Source organism: Lagopus leucura, unplaced genomic scaffold (assembly GCF_019238085.1).
Source record: "Lagopus leucura isolate 7727_CA_CO unplaced genomic scaffold, USGS_WTPT01 Super-Scaffold_797, whole genome shotgun sequence".
In the NCBI taxonomy this organism is placed as follows: domain Eukaryota; kingdom Metazoa; phylum Chordata; class Aves; order Galliformes; family Phasianidae; genus Lagopus; species Lagopus leucura.
The window spans coordinates 419,871-437,126 of NW_024962259.1; the positions used below are offsets into that span (position 1 = coordinate 419,871).

At 46.3% G+C, this 17,256-nt stretch overlaps 2 long non-coding RNA genes across 3 annotated transcripts in view; one reads left to right on the forward strand and one right to left on the reverse strand.

Moving 5' to 3' along the window:
• The first annotated feature begins 73 nt into the window (after window positions 1-73).
• LOC122176636 lies at window positions 74-14,999 on the forward strand. 2 transcript variants are annotated; one of them, XR_006177787.1, is made up of 6 exons: window positions 74-602; window positions 7,894-8,009; window positions 10,823-10,959; window positions 12,250-12,346; window positions 12,441-12,668; window positions 14,750-14,999. It is a non-coding gene; the product is annotated as an uncharacterized LOC122176636 (long non-coding RNA). The 2 variants fall into 2 exon arrangements; XR_006177786.1 differs by having other exon boundaries at window positions 12,250-12,315.
• Window positions 14,715-17,256, reverse strand: part of LOC122176637 — a 12,597-nt gene continuing 10,055 nt past the window's right edge. The window contains exons 2-3 of the long non-coding RNA XR_006177788.1: window positions 15,063-15,584; window positions 14,715-14,813 (exon numbers count right to left, since the gene is read on the reverse strand). This is a non-coding gene — a long non-coding RNA (uncharacterized LOC122176637). The remainder of the gene's footprint in view (window positions 14,814-15,062; window positions 15,585-17,256) is intronic.

Below are 17,256 nucleotides of genomic sequence, written 5' to 3' on the forward strand. Positions count from 1 at the left end.
CAGCAGCCAGCAGAGGAGCGCTGCAGGGCAGTGCCAGGGCTCAGCTGCCAGCAGCACAGGCTGGGAATGCTGTAGGTTGCTGTTATGTTATAGCAGCAGCAAGGAAGTGTTTTGCTTCATCATTTAGCAAATGCAGTCATGCAATGAGGCAATGCCACCATTGGTGCTTTGGTTGACTCTCCTTGCAGCTCCAGGTGCGAGTGGGGGTGCACTGACCATCAGCTCATATTGCTCCTGTACTGACTCATTTATCTTTTGGTGCTCATTCTCCAACACCACATGGAAATGCTTGAGCAGCCACTCTAACCTTTGGGCTGCAGTAATGAGCCTCACATGGCATCTGATTGGCAACATGTGGTCTGGGTCATTGCTTTGCTTCAGCTGCTTGTTAGGCCCTGATCTCCATTTGATTTCAAGGTGAAACTAATGGGATTTTGTTGAGGCTCCTCTCGTTCAGCGTGGATCTCACAGCTAAGCATCCTGGTGGAGGCAGGGATGGATCAGAGCTGACCTGACTCCTTCCCCAGCTCTGCAGGGAATGGAGGCAATGTTCTGCTACGTGTGGACTCTGCTGGTGCTTCTCTGGACTCATTTGGAAGCAGGTGAGTCAATGCACTCCTTGAGATAATATTCTGTGTCCTGGTTGTATGCTCCCAGGTTGCAGATTAGCCTCTTGTAGGTGCAGATGGCTGAAGCTTTCCAGGTCAGCTTTGCATTTGGTTTTCCTCTGCCCTAATTGAGACCAGAAATCCAATTAGATAATCATGCTGTCCTTTTTGAAGTCTCTGGCCGCAGCGTCATGTCATCTGGGATGGTGGATGTTGTGCTGGTGATGGGGCCAACCAGCAGCAGTGAGATTCTGCCCTGCTGTTGATTACGAGGCACAATTTTAAGACACATCCATTGTAACCCATGTCAGTGCCCCTTGCCTTTCTGTTCCTATTAGAGACAGCAGATGTTCAAACAAGGGCTGCAGCACGTGCAGCCTCCTTGCTGCTCCCCATTAGGCAGGACTCATGCTGGAGGGATGGCTGCTGCTTGAAGGGGTTCCTGTTGGTTTGCACAGATGCCGTGGATGAGGGGAGCAGCAGTAGCAGCTCCTTTGGAAATGGTCTTGCCTTGATTCAGAGACCTCGGGGCCAATGATGAGCAACCCCTGCTTAAGGAACTGAGATTTGCTGCATCTCTTTTCTCTCCTTCTGTCTGGCCGTAGCAAAATAGGAAATGGCACCAGATTAGCTCGACATCTGAGCCTTCCAAAAGCCACAGCATGGCAATTGTAGGCACCACTTGTTGCTTTTTTCCTACCCTGCAGCTGCTGAATGGTAGGGCAGCAGTTTGATTTGGTGTCTCAGCCTGCTTGCTATGGGAGAAAACAAGAAGGGGAAAAAAACAAACAAGGAAAGAGGTTTTAAGTTCAGGGCCTCCCACTGCATTGTTTTTATCCTTTTCCCATCCTGGAAAAAGAATCAGAAATAGTTCAAAACCTTTATTTTTTATTATTATTATTATTTTTTTTTTTCCTGCACAATTTAATTAAGGCTGAAAAAATGATGGAAACTGCACTGTCCAGCTTTCAATGCTTTTTGCACCTCATTGGGCAGGACAGACATGTTAAGTTTGTGACTGTAACTATTCTGGTGGAGATGGGCTCCAGCCACAGCTGCAGGGGGTTAAGGATGAGGTTGTGGGCCCCTCGCTACAAAAAAGACGTTTGAGGCCCTGGAGTGCATCAGGACCCCTGAGTCCTTTTCTGTAGCACTGCTCTCAGTGAGTTCCCCCTGTCTGTCATATCCGGGGTTGCCCTGACCCAAGTGCAACACGCTGCACTTGTTGAATTTCATTAGATTCTCATGTGCCCACTTCTTGAGCGTGTCCAGGTCCCTCCCTTCTACTGTATCAACTGCATCATTCAGCTTAGTGTCAGAAAACTTGCTGAGGGTACACTCAATCCCACTGCCTCTGCCATGGATAAAGATGCTGAAGAGCAGCAGCTCAAGAAGGGCCCCTGGGGGACACTGCTTGTGACCTTGGACATCCACCTGGTCATAGAGCTGTTGACTATAACCCTCTATGACCATCCAACCAATTCTTTATCCATTCCTTCAGCCTTGCCTTACGACCAGCAAAATTCCCCTTGCCCCTGCGACCTGACCCAGTGCTTGTTTGCTTTTGATTGTTCTCCAAACACGCCTTGCTCCCACATGCCTCCATTTATGGATGCTTCCTATCGAAAGCTAACGATGAGCATTACATTTAAATACAGTTTAATTTAAATATAACCTAAGCATATATTTGGGGGGATGGGGAGGGGTAGAGGAGGGCTACTGTGATGGCTAAGCTCCTCCATGGGACCTGCCTGCTCCCAGCCACTGCTGTCAGTTCTCTGTGCAGCTCCGGGCAGCTTGCACTGAGCGGAAGGACTGAATTCTTCCTCAGCCTTTCAATTAGCTTCTAATCCCTTCACTCTCATAAAATCTCAGCTGCTGGCTGCTCCTCTTTGTGTGTCTGCAGCAGCCACGAAAGCCGCCTCCCTAAGCATCTGTCTGTGCGGCTGAGGCTGAAACCAATCCGTGAGCCAATGGCCACACCTCTCTGCAAAGAACATGTAATTGCAAACTTATTTTTTTCTTCTTCTTCTTCTTCTTTCCCCTTTCCTCCCATTTAACATGCAACAAGCAGATACCCGTCACCATCCTCAGCTTTGCACTGATGTAAGCTTTTTCCACCTGGCCAAGTTGGGCGTTCAAAAATTATAAATAAATGCAAAAGAAAAAAAAAAGAAGGGGTGTGGGGGGGGGAAAGGCTGTTGGTAGGGATATTTTTAAACACATGACACAGAGGAGTGTGACACACTCGGTGTTCTCAGTGGGTGGGTGCAGTGTTACTGCATGTTGTTCTTGTCGCTGGGCCCAGCATTACAGGGAGGTGTGTTTGTAGCTGTGCCTGGTGACAGCGTGTGGCACTGCTGCATGGTCCCAGCGAGGGGTGGGGGCTGTGTGAGCACTGTGAGGATGCTGAGCATTTAAATACAGATGCTTTACTGCCTTGGTGTGTCCTGCTTCGCTTGGGAGCGTTCGACTCAAGGTAGCTGGGATTGGCATTGTGGCATTGTTTGTTGGTGAGCACGGTGAGGTTGCTGAGCATCTATGTGTGGGTGCTTTCCTGCCTTGACGTGTTTCCACGTGGACACATTTACCCAAGCTATCTGTGGCTCTGTATGTCCATCTGTGTCTGCTTGTCCATCTGTGTGGCTGTTTGGCTGGGCACCAGGAGGTGGCTCTGGGGACCACGCACAGCAGTGATGCTGAAGGTGACACAGGCTGATGCCGGCCAATGTCTGCCCACGAGCTGTCGGTTTTATAGCCCTATAAAAGGCAGCTGACAGCAGAGGTTCCGATTTCGGAGGCTCCAGCAGAGCTGGGAGGAGCTGTATTGGTGCTGAGCCTTAGTGTGACGTCAGGAGGCAGAGCTGGGCTGGGATTCCCAGTGTGCCAGGGGCAGAAGCTCGCTGCTTGCCTGCCTCTCCCTCCTGGGCACCACGTGCAGTGCCAGCCCAGGCCCCAGGGCGCCGTGTGCTGCAGCACAGCGTGTGGAGCAAACAGCGCAGCTCCGTGCTCTGCTCTTCAGCTCTCCTCCCTAAGCTTGGCCTCTCTCGTTTGCTTTTGTTTGCTTTCTCTTCCCTGCACGTTTCTTGCCACGTCCACTCGTGTGTTTCATTTTGGTAGGGATGTGCATGCTTTTCTGGAGGTCGCCCAGGAGCTTTGGCTCAGGCTGTGCTCGTGCTCGCTGTTTTCTCATGGGCAGTGCCAGAGGTGGACAGGTTGGCACAGTGGGGGCTGTGGGGACAGCAGCAGCAGCAGAATCCCTTACTTGAAGCCTGGGCGTTTCACACCAGGCTGGGGCAGAGCTGGGGATGCACCATCCCTTCCTGGCTGCGCATGGCACTGTTACTCTCATGCTTGTGGGAAATCTGAGCAATGGGCTTAGGGGTGCTTAATCTTAGGCAGATTCAGCCTGAGTTATGAGGTCAGAAACAGAGAGATACCCTCATTCTGGAGCAAGGCAAAGGCACGCAGGAGAAGCTGGGGATCCAGGCAGAGCAGAATAAATCTTTTGGGAAAGTTGAGCTCCTTGGAAACATTCACCTTGGATAGGTGCTCCCAAAGCTGGGAATGACAGGCAACTTGTCCACATCTCCACATGAAAGAAGGGGATCTTATTGTAGAGCTCGATCCCTGCACGTAGCCCAGCTGGGTGCTGCAAACAGGTATGAGAGCAAAAGGCAGCGCCTGGTGCAGGCCATTCTGCTCAGAACTCCCTGTGGAGCTCCTGTGCCTGGGTCCCCCACCACGACCAAGGGATCCTGGCTCTTTTTTTATGGAGACTCCCCACCGAGGTAGACGCTAGTTAAAAGGTTACTGCCCAGCTGTGAAATATGTAGACAGGGTAACAGCTAAATGGCGGGGTGACCTCATATCTCATATTTATTGACTAAATGTGGCTTGAACTAGTCACCACCAGTAAAATAAACCACAGCCCCGAGTGCTGCAGGAATATTCCACGGCAGACAGACTCCTGACTCCTTGTCACACTCTTTCTTTCACTTGATTAAAAAAAAAATACTTTTTTTTTTTTTTTCACTAATCTTGCTTCATAGGGCCTGTAGAAACCCTTTCAGGGCAAGCTGACGTTTTCCAATGAGAAGAAGCTGGGAATCTCTCTGGTTTTACACTCGAAGAGAGGGCGAGAACCATCCCTGTGGTTTTTGCTTTTGCCAGCACCCATCTCAGCATGGATGTACGAGGGCTGATGTGTGAGGCTGTACAGGGGAGTGTGGGGGGGTGGGAGCTGGGTTTTGTGACCTCTACATCACAGTGCTGTCACAGAGATGAGTAATAGATCTGAAAAATCAGAAGACAGTTCTCAGGTTCTCCCTGCACAAAGACACTGTGGTATAAAGGCGAAGTGAGAGGAGAACTGAACTTGTTTGGCACCAGCTATGTCTTCCTAAGCATCTCTGCTCGTGTTCTCCAATTCTGGTGAACCATTTCTCACCACTTCAGAACACAAATCCTGCAAAGTGGCTGCACTGTGCTCATTAGCTCATGGTCATCTGTGGCGCCCCGAGGGGATGGCAGTGCCACGACCACAGTGCTCTCAGCTGGAAAAGCCAGAGCACATTGCAGGTGTTGCTATAATGTCCTGTCTGGGATTACCGTGCGGTCAAAAGTTCTGCTGCAGTGTTTCCCTTTGGATATTTACATGTGCACGGAGGGATGCTGAGTATTGGAAAAAATCAGGCTTGCCACCGGGTTGGGATGCAGATGTTAAATCACCATCCCACGTCAGCTCAGGCTGCGCAGCAGCATCTCAGCTGAGCCATGGAGTGCTGCAGATGCATGGGGTGGCTGCAGGTTTCCAGGGATGTGCTGATACAGGGATGGGGCAAAAGCCCTTCTGGTCACGGCACTGGGACCTTGTGCTGACTGCTGTTGTTAGCTCTTCAATATGCAGATGGCTAATGAGAATCAGAAGGGAGAGAACATTCATTCTTCTCTAGAAAACCAGGTCACTGAGAGGTGTGTTTGTTTGTTTGTTTTTCTGGTAGAAGAAATGTGGATTTTTTTTTTTTTTTTTTACTAATGAATAACATTTTGAAAGGGAAATACATATTATAAGGCCTTTATAAATTTCCTGACAAACAGCACTACTGCATTTAGAGAAGCACTGTTGCAAGTGGTGGAGCTTGTTGACTGCTATTTTTAATCAAGAAAAACTGCCTCAGTTGGTTGCTTGCTGCTATTACTTTCTGATTTATTTATTTTTTTTTTAATATTTTTTTCATTCCCTCTGTTCCTGTGGAGGAGGTTGGTGTGATTTATCAGTAGTGCTTACTCTGCCCGTGATGCACAGAGGTTGAAGGTGTTGCTGTGATGTGTTTGTGCTGTTCAGTTTCATCCATGCCTCTTGCAGCCTCGATTCTTCAGCGCCGTAACACAACACCTTAGGGCTGGGGCAGCCGAACGTCCCCTGGCTTGGGCTGAGGCCATCGTGCTTCATGGTTTCCACCTGAGGCCATAAATCATGCTGGAGCTGGATTAAAACTTTGGTTAGATCCACTGGCAGTTTTGCTGTTTTCACTGAACCTTGCGATGATTTGGACGTGAGCTGAAGATTTATGCGTATTTGCAGAGCCCACGGTTCCAGGTCAGAGCTTGGACTGAGGCACTACCAGGGAATCATTGCTTCCCTGAACGTCTTTGGTGGCCTCTCTGAAGCGAGACGTTGCGAGGAAAATGCATCCAGAGCTCATCTCCCCGCTGAGTCTCCTCTGAGAAGTGCGAGACTCGATAAAAGGAGCCTGAAAATGCTGATACAAACATTGCTTGGGGAAATGTGCTCTGCTCTCATTCTTAACAAAGGCAATGTTGGAGCCCGCCTGTAATAATGCCAGGAGGAGTGTATGGGCAGGAGCAGAAAGTTAATAGTGGAACAGAATATAGGTTTTATTTTCTTTTTTTCGCATGCATTCAAGAGTGCTGGATGGCTGGGATGGCAGGGGAAGCCCAGCTCCCTGTCCCTGGCACCAGGACCTATGGGTTGACATGATACCAGTGCTTGCACCAGGGTGGTGTCCCTCAGGACGTTCTTTCCCAGGGCATCTGAAGTCTCAGGAAAGGTTTCTTGGGTAACCTGCTCCCTCTGTTCCTTTGGACTTTGCTGTATGAGCCCTCAATGCAATATGCATCACCCACCATCTATCCAACTGTCCATTTTCCATCAGGGTTCCTTTCTGTATTTACTCAGATGTTGCTGTCAGAGCTCAGACCATGGGTGAGGTCATGTTTTGGTGGATGGGCAGGAGGATCAGGGCTGCACCCTTGGGGTGCTATGATCACAGACAATGCATCTCCCATGCAGTGCCCCATGGCTCTCGTGTGCCGACCTGCATACACACAGTCCAGCACCAACTGATCCCCAGAGCTGCTCAGGAGGAATCGGAACTGTAACAATATGGCAGTAAAAATTAATGAAAAGCCATCACTTAAAATATATATATATATATATATATATATATATATATGGAAAAGCAGTTATTTATTTATACCTTGGGAACTAGGAATAATACACCTGCTTCGTAGGGATGGCTGGCATAAAGCTGGCATTGCATAGTGGTACTTAATAATTTTTTACCACACTTTATAGGCTCTTTCCTGCAATTAATGCTAAATAAAGTCAACATTTCTCCAACTTGCATTTCTGGCTCTCATTAACTCCCTTCATGCCATTCACCATCTCCTTCTCTCCTGACATCTTTAATTCTTTTGTGTTTTTCTTCTAAATGTTTCTTCACTTCTTCGTAGTGTCTGTATTCTTACCTGTTTGCCTCATTTTTTTCTCTCCCATCTCTGACACTCCTGAGCATTCCACCTGTGAGCAGAGATCCAGGAGCACCAGACAGGACTGGGCATCCCTGGATGCAGCACCCCAGGTTGGGCTGGATGCAATGGAGAGGTGGGGAGATCATGCAGCACCCTGGGATAAGGCTGCTCTGAGCTTTTGCAGGGGCTGTGGTATTTCATCCAGCAGCTATGTGAAGGGCTGAGTGCATTGCCACAATATGTCTGGCAGCAGTGTCCTGCCCAGGACCTGCTTCCTTGCTGTGAGCCTGCTCATTGCCTCCACACATCCATATCAGAGGTGGGAGCAGTGAGTTATTGTATGTCTCTGGAATCTGACTAATCTCAACTTCAACGTAATATTAATAATTTAATGTTCCCTTGCATCTAACATTTTCTTGCCTCCCACGTAGCCTGATTGAAGGGTTAGAGATTTGCCTCAAATAATATTATCTTATTGGTTTTCAACTCTGCGCTTTAACCTTTCCAGGTGTTCCTGTTAGAGAACGTGGAGGGGACAAATGCAGCAAGCTCTTGTGAGCAAACAAGAACCTGTGATGGTCAACCCTTCATTGGAAGGGGATCCCTCAGTGCTGGATCTGGAATGTAAGTGGTTGCAGTGGCCTAAGTCTGTCATTACTGGAAGTCCTCTTCCTACCTCTGTTGTTTAGCGTGAGTCAGTCTGTCTTTGCTGCTGTCCTCTTGTCTGTCCAACCTGAGCCAGAGTTACTGCTAGCTAAATGGAATGCTTTTCGTGCATCCCTGATGTCTTCAAGAGGCTGTAGTTCCAGTTTATCAAGATGAAGCAGAAGGCCTAATTTTGGCACTATTCTTTAATAGTTGTCTTGCTTGGACTCTGAGTTTCTCCATCTTCAAAACAGGGCTGACACTAATTGCCTATTTGCAGTGTGTTTCCAGACGTGTGGCTGTAAAGTGCTGTATGAAAAAAACAGGCATTGTTATTATGAAACTTTCAGGAAAAAAAATTAATAGATTCATATAACTCCACAGTCATTAAAACAAACCGTATGTGGATGGAAGAGACCAGAGCTGAATAAACCTTGAGCAAACACAGCCTTTCACAATGAAACACAAACTGGTTTTAATCAATGGTACCAAATAAGTTTTGTTTTCCAAGGTTTCATTTTCCACCATCTCCCTTCTCCGTATTATCAGCTGCAGAAGGTGATTGCTGCCTGACTTCTGCTCTTAATGAGTATCATTTCTAAACAACAATGTGCTCTGCTTGGGCTGACCAGGTCTCAAGTTGCCTTCAGCTCCGCTAGGATCTCGGCCACCCTTTGTGAGTACATCAATTTGTCCATGGGCCTTAGACAAAATTGGATCTAGGCTCTGTCAGATGGGATAGAGGGATGCTGACCACCATCTTGCATTTCCCTTCTCTGGGGAAGCCATGAAGCTCTCTCTGTTTTGCTTCAACCAAGGTTTTTCTTGTGCTTGTCTGGGAGGCAGAAAGAGCTGTCTGCTAGGAGGGTGATGAGGTTACACTGACTGAGCTGAGCAGCCTGGAGGAAGAACTGGGAAGAAATGGCCAAGCCACCTTCTTTCTGATGCTTCCATTTTTTTTATTTTTATTTTTATTTTTTTTTTTAGGAAAAGCTGTAATGCCTGCTTGCCACTTGGTTTGTAGGCAGTAAATTCAGCGAGATCTCTTGCAATGAAATATGTAGAAGGGGGGCTTTTGGGTGACACATGCATCAGCCTTATTCTTGTCTGGGAAGCCTCCAGTCTGTGCTGCTTTCCCTGGCTGGAACACGTGAGCACTCTCCTGGTGATGCCATCAGACCATGGGAACATGAACTAGGGTCAGGGATGATGTGAAGGTTGTTGGTAGCTGTAGGAGTGAAAGATTGTATAAAAATGGCCAAAGTGTGTGTGTGTGTGTGTGTGTGTGTGTGTGTGTGCATGTGTGTATATATGTGTAACTATTTGCAGTCTTGTCCCCTGCTAAGAAGTCTAGTTCCAGATCAGGAATGGTATTTTTTCACCTCCCTCTTTGTAAGTTCATTGGGATGTAAGAATATTTTGTTCTCAACTAAGCTAAGTCCATCAGTCTGCATTTGTCGCTGGCAAAGGCTATGCACAGATGCACGTTAACTTTAAAGCAACTGCCAGCTTCTGGTGATGCTGAATTCTCCATTTTTTCAGCCCAGCTGGCCAATGCATATGTGCTAAAAGTGGTGATCTTAGGTTCAAACCTAGCCCAGCCTGAGGTTCGTAACAGTAGCACAGACATTTGCTGTCAACAAATACTCACAAATGGTGATGACAGTGCCCTAAGGCAATTTCCTTCTAATACTGCTTGAGATGATGAGTGACTCATACAAGCTCAGAAGCTTCCTCTAGGTTCTCTGGCTGGGTGGGATGTCCTGCTGATGCTCTGAGGTTCTTGCATTTAGGCAGGACTTGGTGTCCTGTGAGTCCAGAGGATGAGCAGTGGGTCGTAGCTGAGCAAGAGACAAGGGAATGGCTGAGACAAAGATCTGTGCTGATGGCACAGCAGTGGGATGAGTTCTCAATATGCAACAAAAACCTTATTCCTCTCCTCAGAATTTCTGCTTTTATTTTGTTTAATTTATGGCACTTCTGTAGACAAAAACTGCCAAAAACAATATATCCTGGGGGATAATATGGGAAAGGGAGCAGGGCAGGCAGTGAGGAGCAGTGTAACCAAACCCCTGTACCCAATACTTGCCTGCAAGAAGATCCAGCAGCTCTTGAACCAGTGGCCAGCAGTGTTGCTTGCAGATACTTCTCCCTTTGAGTTCATGCATCAGCAGCATGTCACCAGGGATGGTTCCCTGTGGCAGATGGGCCGTCTGCCACTTAGTGAATGTGTCAGCAATCAGTTTGTTATGTGCCCCATCCAATGTGACTCCAGTGTTGCTCATTGCCTTTACTCCTTCCATCCAACTCAGTGCTCCTGCACTGAGAACTCCTCAGAACCAGCCATGCCAGCTGGTTCTAAACCATCTAAATGGAATGGAATGGCTTTCTAGTGTGCTAGCTGATTAAGTCATAGAGTCATTAACGTTGGAAAAGACCACTAAAATCATCTAGTCCAACTGTCCAACCATTCTGCCAGTCCCACTCTGCTGCTTGCAGCCCATTCACATTTGCTTGCTGCAGCCCACATGGGCTTGGAGGCAGCTTGTGGTGTTCTGCCATGAAATGTTACTGGGGGGAAAATACTCTGCTCTTTGCAAAATTAGTTTTGCCATCAATATATTCTGTTAAAAATATCGGTCTCTCCAAACTGAAAATATTTTGCTTTTTCCATTGCCGCAGCTTTCTCCAATTTTCCCGTGGTATAAATAGAAATGGGATGCAGATTTTTATTTTATTTTTTTTTATTTAAATTTTTATTTTTTAACCTTGGATTCTTGTTTTGTGAAAAGCCAAACATTTGCCAAGAGGTAAACACATCTGGCAAAACCTTCACTTGCTAAGAAGTCATCTGACTTGGAAGGATATTTCAGAGAGAATATGAGAACGTATCGGATCGACTCTGCAAAGGAATGGCCTTCTTCACTCAGTAAGTGGCAGAAAGGAAATGATTGTTCCTCTTTAACACAGCTCCAAATCTGCAGCTTATAATATTCCCGTTGATCTCCTCTCTTTTTTATTTGTTTAGCTTAGCATATTCAAATCCAATTGTTTTTTTTTCCCTTTCATTCTCATGCTCGACTCCTTACCGTCTCATTGAGGTCAGCTTTGCAAAACTGTTCTTGTGCCATCTTACGCCCAGAATGGTTGGAAAGGTGATCAGCAACAGTAATTTTCCACTTTCTGGCAGGCTCTATAATAAATAATTAAGAAAAATCATAAATAGCAGTGGTATTAGTTCACTGGTGCACATGAAGTAGCTGTAGTTTAAGGTTTGGTGTAGAAAAGAGCTGTGGGATTTTTTCTTTCAATGATGCATCCTTAAGACCGTGTCTGTGTTATGCTTTTGCCATAATTAAATTATTGCTTATAAGAACTTTTGCTTGGTCAGAAGGAGGGAAAAAAACCCAACACAATTATAATAATTCCATTTCAATGTTTTCCATAAGATCCTGGCCAACTTGGCCAATAACTAAGGCAAGGAACAGGGGGAAAAAAAAGGTATGTATTGTATACTCACTTAAAACTTGGCTAGAAATGACCTTTTATTGTCTAATTTTTTTTTCCATGCCCAACTTGGCTACTGGAGACAAACTCAGTGCCAAGTTTCTATAGCGCGTTATTTTCCTATGTATGATGTGTTCAAAAACACTTTCAAAAGCTTACCTCCAAGCATCCTACAAGGGTTTTGCATGGGTTTGGTGATGTGGACGCTGGTGTTTCAAAGCTAGATCTGTTTTGCCTGTGTTTTTTTCCCCCCCTTTCATCCCTTGTGTGGCCCAACATGGAGCACTCTCCAAATGGGCTGAGCTAGGAAATGAGGTGAAGGCAGTGCTGTGATGGTAATGTAAACCTCCTTTTGGAGAGGCCCGAGGCATCGTGTGGGCCTCTGCCTCAGGCATGGTGACATTGGTCAAGGGCATTCTGTCCCCACCTGGGTCGTGGCAATGCGCCCTGTGCTGGGTGTGAGCACCTCAATGGCTTTAAAAGCAAAATATAAGGGAGTGATGCTGAGTTTGAGCTTAAAGCAGACTCTTAAAGAGAGAGAACCAAAGCCCCCAACCAGCTCTGGTCATTTTGCCTCATCCGTAATGACCTGTCTGTGACATAAGTAACACTTCAGTCATGATAAAAATAAGAGCTATGTGTATATTTGATTTCATTTCTGGTTTTTATGAAGTCCCATGTTTGGTTTTTTTTTTTTGTTTTGTTTTTTTAGTGGTGTTGCCAGTTGCATCTGAATTGCTACAGACAGAAAGACAGCTGCTTGAAAGCAGTAACGAGGGTGAGACTTTCACAGCTTTGATTTCCTATAGGTATTTTGTCTTCTGTAAGCTATACAAAAGTAGAACTTCCAGAGATTCTGATCATGCAACTGCTTCTGAACATATTTCATTTGACTATCCACAGGCACAAGCTGAAGATACCTATAGTACAGAGCCATTATCTCTGGCTTTTGAGCATACCTGAGAAAACCAGTTATGGAAGCAGAAATAAAAATGCAGTTTTCAAATGTGGTGCAGTTTTCTCTCTTCGTTGTGGGACACCAAAGTTCTTTTACAGGCCTACCTGGCATGACTTTGGAGAAGAATCTCCATAACTGAGAGAGGAACCCAGACCACTGAAATGTGAAAGAAGGTAACGAAGTTCATGATGGGTTCCTTTCCATTTTCTGATCATTCTGTTTTCATATGCTGGTCCTTGCTATGATGTAGATGGACTGATTCTTCATTTGCATGCTGGTACTGGGTTGCATATTTTACTCTGTGCTCAGCTGGGATTCATTTGGTATTTTAAATGTAGGTCAAAAAAGAGACGACTTGAAAGAAGAGAGAGGGAGTAGAAATGGCGAGAGGAAAGGTCGTGTGCAGTGTGCTGCACACAGATGGCTCCTTATGGCTAGGACATGTGGCAGAATCCAAGCTCAGCTGACAGTTTGTTTGCACGATGCAAAGCTCTTTCAGGGACTGCTGAGCTTCTGAAAGTCTCTGGGTGCATTCTGCAGGATGTTCACGCTTTGCTGACCTTGCAGAAGCCTTGAACGAACTGCAATTTCTCTACTTTTGCAAACTAGGAGGTTTAGTGCAATGCTGAGAGGGGATGGAGATAGAACCAAACGTTCTGCTGTTTGCCAGGTGTCTAAAACCTGACTCCCCAGCTTGCCAAGGGGCATTTTGAGATCCTGTCTTGCCTGACATCTCAGCAGGGGCAACGAAACTCAACAGAAGATCCCTGTGGATCAGCTTGTACCTTTCTGCTGCTGAAAGGCTGTGCAGAAAGCAAGGATGAAGCAACTGTAAGATTTATGTTGGAACTGGATCCCCATGGATCAGAATGTGAATAACACCTCCATCCCCTCCCAAACCTTCCAGACCTGACCTTTCACAATCACCATTTCCTGACCAGTGACTCCAAAGAAAATAGAGCTGCTAGTTGGTATTTAATGGAAATCTGCACGAAACTTGTCAAAATACACCACCATGCCTGTCAGATGCCTGGGACAAGACCTCTACAGTAGTTTCCAGAAACCCAGTGCAATTACTTACATTTTAAATTATCTTTAATTGTAGCGTGTGAGCTACAGAAACATTTCTTCCCCCCTGTGAAGCAAGACCTCGCTATTAAGAGTCACCCCCTAATTGCAGCTCTAATGGGGAGCTGGGGCAGGTCAGCACCAGGGTTAGCACAGGGTGAAGCAAGAGTGGCCACGGAGCACTGGAAAGTGGAGATGACACAGCACAACAGTCATAGAGGGGCAGCTTTTGTCAGCTTCTTAGCACACTTAATTACTCCACCAGATGTTCTAATCCAATCTTCCTGCCCCTCCCCTGCCAGCAAATGTGACTTTTTTTATGTTTCTGACTGTGGACTCATAGGATGGCTTGGGGAAGGGACCTTAAGGATCATCCACTTGCCCTGGAGTTTGTCTAGAATAAACTCAGTGAGTTGCTGCTTCTTGGGCTTTTCCTTTGCAGGAACTGAGCATCCTTTTGCTACCCAAGTGATTGCTCAGGTCTGAGTGTGGCTGCACACACGCTTGGTATGTGTAGGACTGAACTGAATCAGACTGAACTCATGGATTGACATGGATGTCACAGAGGGTGCAAGACTGATGAAAAATAGATGAGGTGGTGGTGCAAATCTGCTCAAGTGCTGAATGACAACTGTTAGCCTGGCAATGCTGAATTCAAGCAGTCCCTGTCAATAGTGTGAGAGATGCTGCACCAGATTTTCTGGGGTTGTTTGCAAATTGACCTAGTGTTCCTGCTGACACAAAACCTTGGAAGTGCAGCTAAGAGCAGCATTGCTGAACATGCCTGATTTGCTCACAGATTGTGGTCAGATGTGAGCATGAAAGCAAATACTTGCCAGTATGCATCTAGGAGAGGGGAAAATAGTGAATTAACTATGGACACAGATGCATGACGTTACCTTCCAGGAGCAGATGTGCAGCACAGGGAATGAACCAACATGGGGAGGAGTTTCCTCAGTCAGTGAATTGGTTTTTGGTTCAGTGAGAACTCCGGATGTGCACATGCAACATGTTGACTGCATGCAAAAAATCTCCTCCTTTCTTCTTTCCTTAACACAAAAAAGAAAACCCACAAATCAAAAGTCTCCAAAAGTCTAAAACTGTAATTTGTTAAAGCACCACTTGAACAATTTGCTTAATTTTCACCACTTACTGCATTAATTGCTGCTTTTTTTTTCCCCTTCAGCCCCATCCGGTTCCCCAGGCAGACAGCATTCGGATTTGTCTCAAGCACAGCTTCAGCCACACACCTGCAGGATGGAAACAGGCAGAGCAAACAATGAAACAAGGCTGTTTATAAAGCCTTCAACACGTCAGGCAGGGAGAAGAGCCCAAGTTTCCACGTCAAGGCCTAAACGGACCAGAATGACGCGAAACACATGGAAAATATGGAAAATGTGGAATAAGTAATAAAATCATAAATAAAACAAATACAATAAATTGGGAATGCAGTTTTACTCGTAATGATTTGTGTTCCTAGTAACCCAAGACTCCCTTACCTTTGAAAACGAGCATGTTTTTCCAGCGGGGAGCAGAGTGCAGGTGATGGGGCTGCACAGGGCACTGGAGCAACCAGAGGCAGAGGTGGGCAGCAGGGAACCAGGGCTGCAGCATGCCCATGCGAGTCCTTTCTGTGACAATGACTTGCATTAGGATCTCAGGAAAATCATTTAATCAGATGGAGGTTAGCATTAGTGCAGGAATTTTGGCCAGAAATGAATCTTGGCTTGTTCTGGGCTGAGAAATTTGCACTGGTGTTGTTACCCAGCTGTAGTTCTCCTGGGTTGCTTTGTCTCCTGTGCTTGTCTGGCTGTTGGTGACAGCAGTCAGCGTGCCCCTCAGTGAATGGGTTCTCCTGGTGATACCTGGCTCTGGTGGGATGAAGCTTCTGGGCAATCCTTGCTATAAACACTGATCCTTGGGCTGTGGGATTGCACTGCTCTCATTAAACATTTTAATGAGGCTCTCTGTGATGACTTTATGTTCCTTCAGCTCCACAAAGGAACGCTCAAAAGCTGACTCTGGAAGAAAACAAGAAAAGTAATAAAGTATGGTCTGCTTTAACCACTGTTGCTGTTCTGTTGTCTGGTTAACAAGTGCTGGAGTTACAAAATAAATAGGCTTATCAGCCACATGAATATCCCTTGTGTTTAGAACAGCTCAATCGTTCAAAGCTCTGCTGGTGCCCATGGCAAAGGGCACCTATAGGGAAAGCCAAGAAGACAGAAGGAGCAATGGGGGTTGGACACAGCTGCCTCCACCTCAATTAATTAGGCACCAATTTAGATAGATTCCATTGGGAATGACTTTGGCAAAAGTCAAGAATAAGGTTTAAATTCATGACTGGCAGCCTGAAGAACTTACAGTCAAAGGGGCAGCAGAAGAGTGCAGCAACATGCCCAGGGTCCTTCTGAGAACGAAAGCCTGCACACAAAGCAAGCTAGAGCCCTGTTGCAGACACCATGCCATGGATGATTAAATGCTGAATTGTCCCTTTGCTGTATGTCAACACCTTGGAAAAATTTCCTTTGATACCACTGTGATGAGTTGGTTTGCTGTGCTGGCATCAAAGAGTGCTATGAGCAGAGTATGAATTGCAGCTATTCTTCAAGGTAAAAGATTTGAGTTTCTATTTCCCACTGCCACTGGGACCAATACGAGTCTGACTGGCCACTGTATGGTGAAAAAGTCCCTCAGTGTGCCAGTATTGAAAACTGTTTGTGCATTAGCTGGAGCCTTTGCCAGAGAAATAATATCATCCCCTTTGTTTATTATACTGAAACTTGATAAAAGAAAGCATCAGAGGAGGAAAAAAAAAGAAAATCCATCTGTGGTGTGAAATGAATGTTCTCGTCTGGACTCCAGGATGCAGCCATGAGCAGTGGCTGTGGCACCACCAGCATCCTATGGCAGAACCACAGCATAGGGCTGCAGAGGGACCTCAGCCCCACAGTGCCAATGGAGATGGTCCCCTTTGGGGGGCTGCCTCTTGGAGCCCAGCTGGCCATGCTGCACGCTGGTTTTCCCAGCAAGGCAGGCTCGGTTCTAAGTCCCACAGCATTTGAAATACTCCCACCACCTCCAGTATTTTTCTGGAAAAGCGACCGTGCATTGGCAGCTATTTCTGGCTCCAAGGTAGCATTGCAAATTAACACATTTTCTGTTGAGAAAAGACCCCGAACCAAGCAAAGCAACCTTCTCAAATGAGAAAAGCAGCCTGTGTGCATTGTTAACAGGCTTGCAAAAGTTGATAGAACCACTTTACAAGAAGTACTAAAAACATCAGAGCAAAGCAAAACCAAGAACAAACAAAAACCCCAAGCTTAACACAGCTCCTGTACAAGAAAAGGATACGAAGCAACACGCGTGGCACAAATACTGAGATTCCAAAAGTATCAAGCAGCAAAGGAGAGGAGGAAGCATTCGTCAGTCTGTGGGGGCTTCGGGACAATTCTTCCCATTTTATTTCACATTGGGAAGTGGTAGCACAGAGGGCTTTTATGTTATGACAGAGATCTATACATTAATGCAATAGAAAATGGCAACAACAACACTAACAGCAACAGAAACAAAGGCAAAAATTCAGCACAATGTGGCATATATGACTCAAGGAAACAGCCAGTGCCTGGGGATGCCCTTGTGCTGCACTGGGTGCAGGATCAAGCCAGCAGCAGCTATGCCACCAGCAGCAGC